Below are 6,040 nucleotides of genomic sequence, written 5' to 3'. Positions count from 1 at the left end.
GGCACTTGGCTTTTGGCCATTCCTTGCCTTTCTAGTTGGATCTCTGGGGGGGGGGGGATAAATCTTAGTAGTACAGAAAGCTACATGACCAGCTTCATTTTGTTTGCTTCAAAAGCCACTGTAACTATTAGCTGACTAGACCATTGTGTTCACCCAGAAAAAGCCATGTATTGTAAGCAATTCAGCTCTGTAGACCTTCCCTAGAACCAACGTAACTGATTACATAACTCTGAAAGCACTGTTGTAATCTAAGACAAAACCAAGGCACTTTCAAGAGGAACCACGAGCTAGAAAGTTTTATTCACATTTCAGTTGTTTGTTGTCTTGAAACTATTTGGGAGTGAGAATGCTTTAAAAATATCTGTGTCTAATTAATTCTCTGTGTGTTGAACACTGTTAGAGTAGAAGGGGTAAAAACATTTGAATCTCAATCAGTCACGCAAATTATATTAAAAGGATAGTCGCATGAATATGCCACGAAGTGTGGGGTGGCCATGAATGTTTCATTTCCTACATTCCAAACTTAGCACACATGATGCATCTATTAATGGGATTACACCATAAACCACATAGCTGGGCTGTTGCAGCTCGTGTAAGTAGGCCCACCATGTGAAATAGGATAAGAATGTCACAGAAAATGCTTGGAAAGGTAGTGTGCCCTATTTAACCATTTTTAAATAACCTTCAGTCAGGACACTATTTAAGAACAGGTGCCTTTCCCCATGCAGCTCTCCCTAATAGTGTCATGATATTAACCATCCATTAGATGGGGTTTGTAGAGAATGAGGAGAAAAGCCATTTCCTTTCTAGCCTTTGTTAAAAAGGGAGCAATTTGAGTAAACTCTTTTAATATAACACAGCTTGGAAGCTTCTAGATGTTGGCTCCTTCTTCAAAGGATCAAACAGCACAGTGCATCATTGCTGAAGGCCTTTCAGGCTAATAAAGGCCTGTACAGATCACATCACTTGGCTCCGATGTTGTAATGAAACTGCAAGATTTTTCATTCTGCAATCACGAAGCAAATTTCATAAAATTAAGTGGATGATCTTTTGTTTCAATGGTCTGTTTTAATAGCTATTGCAGGAGACAGCAGATATAAATCTGGTGGATGAGGCTTACCTTACTTGAGCTTACCTGCTGCAAGTTCTGCCTTTGTTGCCAGGAGTATCCTTATGTACAGGCAGATTTGGAGCAAAAGGTGTCTTTTTTGACATACTAAGTGCAAGATGTGTGGGAGGACCACCACCCCTCTATATTTTGATGCTTTTATTTCACCAAATCAGATTGCTTCTGAGGCTCTTTCAGAATGTAACTCAAATATGCAGCCAGGCAAATGTGACTGAAGACGTGGCCCGAGGGTCTGAATGTGGAATTTATGAAATGGACTAAGAGGTCAGGATGTGACTCTAGACCTCTCTTGTCACCTCTGCAAGTTGATCTACCTCCTCTCTCTTACAGAATGTGGTCAAGATTTGGTTTGCTTGTTCTCAGTTTGTTAGCGACTCCAGATTTTGAAGAGACACAGAAGAAGATTTTTCCTTTAGGTACTGTTAGCAACCAAGTAATGACATTTTAATGGGCCTTCATCTGATATATTTCTAAAATCTTCAAGCCATCTGAGCTCTCCTTCTAGAATCCTAATGCCATCCTTTGCACTGCTTTGCGGTCTTCCCTTGCACTTCCCCCTGTGGTTCTCAAATATTGCAGTTGCCTTGTTCTTTGTTGTTTCTCCAGTGCAGATTATCAGGGAGTTAGAGGCCTTATCTACTACTCCACCCTGTTTGCTGTTTTATCCAAACAGCTATCCTTAGACTTGCTCAGGATTTTCTTCATTTTTATTTTTCATTTTTTCTGGGTGAGATATCTTACCTCATTGTGCCCCCACTGAAATATATTGCCTACCAGGCTTTTTGTTCCACCTGTTTTCGCAGGACATTGTTTCTCTGCATCCATTCTGAGAATTGCAAGGTGGCATCTTAAATGTACCGGCATAGAAATGCTACGTCAAGTAACTGCTTTTGTAGAGCTTTCTATTAGCGGAGTTAAAGCGTGTTCATAGCACAAGATAGAAGACTCTTGACGGGTAAATCCAATGGCAGAGCTTATAACTGTTTAGTAACAAGGAAGAGCTTCAAACATAGGTCAGATTCAGGTAACTGTCTACACTTTTCCCCTTTTTTCTTTCTTACCTTTTTTTTGCTAGTACACATCTTAGACTCATACGACTGAAGGATATGTCTAATCGAAAGGAGTAACATCTATATATTTGATTTATATGGAACAGTAAGCTAAAATCTTCCGTGAAACCATAATTTTGCTGGAAATTCTATGCAGGCATTTTGAAATCTGGTGAATCTGTTGAGGAAACCTTTCAGGACTGCTTAGATCTCCACTGTGAAATACTGAATTCTGAATTATGTCATTTGGGAGAAGGAAGGAAGAACTAGGTTTAGAAAAATATGATCTTTTTTTCACCATCTGCCAGTACAGACTATTCCAAAAATAACAGACTGTGGAGGTAGTTTTCAGAACTTCTAAATTTATGGATAAAATTCCCCGATTTTATTAACAGCTGTTAGAAAGGCTGAAGCGCACAAACTTTTAAATTTACCATGCTTTCTGTTGTGGAAGGGATGTGATGTGATGTTAACCTTTTTAATCCTGGAATACAAATTGATTTTAAAATGTGTTGAATATTTAAAGATGACTTCATGCAAGTTAATAAACCATTTGTAAAGTGATTGTATACAATCCTTTGTATCATGTTGTTGGTACATCTTACCAAATTTTGGGGGGGCATGTATTCCATTCTTAACTTCTGTACAATTTCTATTGTTGCTGTAAATATTCTAAAAGAGAAAAAAAATCCTGTGGTAACCTTAACTATTAGCATGGAAATGGTTAATTTTTACTGAGCACAATGTATTTTTGAATGGGCCTTCCAAAATATGTCTTTAATAAAATGCAGGTTTTGCACTAGAAAAATGGCTTTTTCGTGGCTAATATTATTCCTCACACATTTTCTACAAAGCACCTTCTGATATATTGGCTTGGATCAGCTGAGCAGGATGGATCAGAACTGTAACAGACTTCCTCTAACCTGCAAGTTACTGCTGGATCCTGACTAAATCATAGCTTGAGAAGTTGGATTGTATCCATCCACAGGAGCACAGACAAAACAGCTCTGAAGCATTTGGTTGCCCACCCTTTCTGTAGCTTCAGTACAAAAGTTTTTTTTTTTTTTTTTTTTTTAACTCTTGTTCACCTCTTCCATTCAGGGCAGACATTTCTGCTGCTCTCTTTTCTGAATGCTGTCAACCCACCAATCCACTCTTCAGTCTCTACTCAGAAAATGTAAAGGCTGTTAAAGTTCCCAGCCCTTGAGTTGTGTCTCTGCTGCAGAAAAGGATCAACAGTTTGAACAGCATCTTGGGATTTCCTTATTTCCATACATAAGATGAGACTCTTCTAGATAAATGTTAAGTTGTCAGTGATACTGTTTTCAGGAGGGTCTTCTTGAGTGTGGTCTGTCATGACATTTTTTGTGTGTGTGCAATTTAAAAAATTTGTTGTCTTTGATAGTCCCTCATTCTTCAGGTGTTTTGTAAACAAACTAAGGAGTATTTGCCTCCTTTCCTTGCCCCCTTTGCCTTCCCTTCACTCTCCAGCAGCCCAGCAGACCTGCTGGCAGCCAAGAGTGCCTAGCAGCCTCCTCCTGCACTGTGCTGCACCAGGGCCTTCGCTGAACTGCCCCTCACTCCGCAAACAGCTCGCCTGAGCTAAGGGCTTTAACTCCTACCAGGACAAGCCATGACAAGCCATCCAGCATTTCAAAACTCCTATATGATCACCCCCAGCCAAAAATGTATTTGAAATGGCTGTTTTCTGGAAATGCCTAGTTCTCTTGGGACATGGTTTTATTCTTACAGCATCTCTTTACTCTTTTTCTCTTACCAGTCTCACTGTAGGGACTCCAAGGTGCTGGGTGCCCTTGTCTGTGCTCCTCACAGAGCTCCAGGAAATGGAGCTGCCTCGTCCTTGAAGAGGGCCACAGACAAAGCACCTCGCTGGGGATGTTATCCCCAGTGCAGTCAGCCTTGGGAGGGAGAACAAAGTGGATGTGGAGATTTCTCTCTCCAGCAGCCTTAAGAGGAAGAGGCTAAAGACTCTCACAAATGTTGTGGCTGGATTGGAGGGCATGAGGCAGTCTCTTATCCCATGATTTACATTGGGCACAATTTCCTCACTTCTCTTTGTAAGCACTCCAGACTGAAAATTAACGTCATGAACCTGAAAGCAGCTCTTGGTCCTGCTGCCTATTTCAAAGCTGTTGTGATTTACAGTGTTTCAAAGCCATGTGTTGGTCTCCCTACCTCTGCCGATAAATGCCTGCTGAATTATCACTCCTGGAAGATGAATGCTTTTTCAACATTGTTTTGCATCGTTTCTTGCAGGCTCAGTTGCTGCTTCTGTTCTGGTTAATTGTCCTTGGAGGCATTTGTGCCAGTAAATTAGAATAGTGCTGATGTGCTAGGAAAAGATAGATTTTTATGGGGAAAAGCCTTGTATTATTATAATTATATTTTGGCTCATTTTATCGTGCTTTCATCATGCCCTCAGCCACACTGCTACTTCAATATGTTGTGTTTATGCTGAGGTGGAAGATGAGAGCAATTCTGAAAGCCTTTTATGACCACTTAATTAATTAAGCCTCTCAGCACCCCTCTTTGCAGATAAGAGGCTGAGGTTAAGTGAATTTCCAAAGGTTGAGCAGCAAGCGAGCTGCACAGCAACGATCAGAACAGAATCGCCTGCTCGAGCAAGAGCCATTGCTACATCACAAATAAAAACCAGGAGCAGTTCCCTTTGCTAAGGGTGTCCAAGCTGAAGAGGTAAACTGCAGCCAAAGGACAGGGCAAGGCAGAAGCATTCCGGTTATAGATAAACAAATACCTTATTTATCACTGGAAAAGGGAGCCTGGAAGAGCAATAATGCAGGACCTCGTTATCTAGACAGTCTTTTTTCCCTCAGAGGCCTTCTTATGTCCTCTATGTAGGGTCAGTCATGTGGCAGTATGTATGTATGGTGCCTTGGTATATAATAGGGTGTGATCCATCCATTCAGGGTGTGGTACTCCCTGAGCACACACTTGGCCCTTGCTGCAGGGTACCTGTCCAAAACCAGACAACTTGCAAAAGTTGGAAGCTATTCTGAGGCCAGTCACAGCCAAGGGTTAGGACAGCTACAGCTTAACTGCTTTTGGGTGCTGCAAGCATTCACCATCTGGTGCCTGGTTCCCCCTAGGATTGCCTTTTTTCCTCAAACTAACTCCTTAGTCACACAACAACAAAAAATACCTCTTTTTCTCCATCCTTCTAGTCACCATCCCCCAGGACACAGGGCAGAGCGGTCTGTGCTCCTTTTGTGGAAGGGAGAGCCCCATTCCCCAGATGAGCAGCCAGAGGAGGAGAAGGTGGCAATCAGAAACAGCAGAGGACACATTTTACTGAGAAAGTGCGGACAAGGCTCCTGGGGAGCAGCAGGTACCTGGAGTGCGGCAGGAGGAGGAGAGAAAGGATGGTGCAGTGCAATCAGCAGTCACCGTTCAGCCTGTTAATGTGATGGTGACTACGTGCAGGGCCTGGAGACACTTCAGCATTCAGTGTTGTTCCTATTAGCGCAGTGCAGTTATTACTGCTGGTGGCGAGCCCTTGTGTGCAGTGCAAGCAGGGAGGCTGTTGTCCTGCATTGGTGCCACAGACTGGCTGCAGGGAGGACTTGCCTCCAGTTCAGTGGACTCTCAGGAGAACTTGCCTGGAGAGATACATTCGCTTCAAAAGACAGCCAGATTTGCTAATTTCTTATTGAATGTGTCCCCTGCCCATCTGGGCATAGGCAGAACTAATTTGGGAGGAAAACAAAGGACTGAAGGCAACATGATAAGAGTTAGTTCAGCAGATGGGGATTAATGTTTTCTACATCTCTGTAGAAAATCTCTGTAGAAAAAATGCTTTTGTTATAGCGGAGCAAAAGTTTTC

This window comes from Struthio camelus, chromosome 1 (assembly GCF_040807025.1).
Source record: "Struthio camelus isolate bStrCam1 chromosome 1, bStrCam1.hap1, whole genome shotgun sequence".
In the NCBI taxonomy this organism is placed as follows: domain Eukaryota; kingdom Metazoa; phylum Chordata; class Aves; order Struthioniformes; family Struthionidae; genus Struthio; species Struthio camelus.
Note: the sequence above shows the minus strand (reverse complement) of the source record.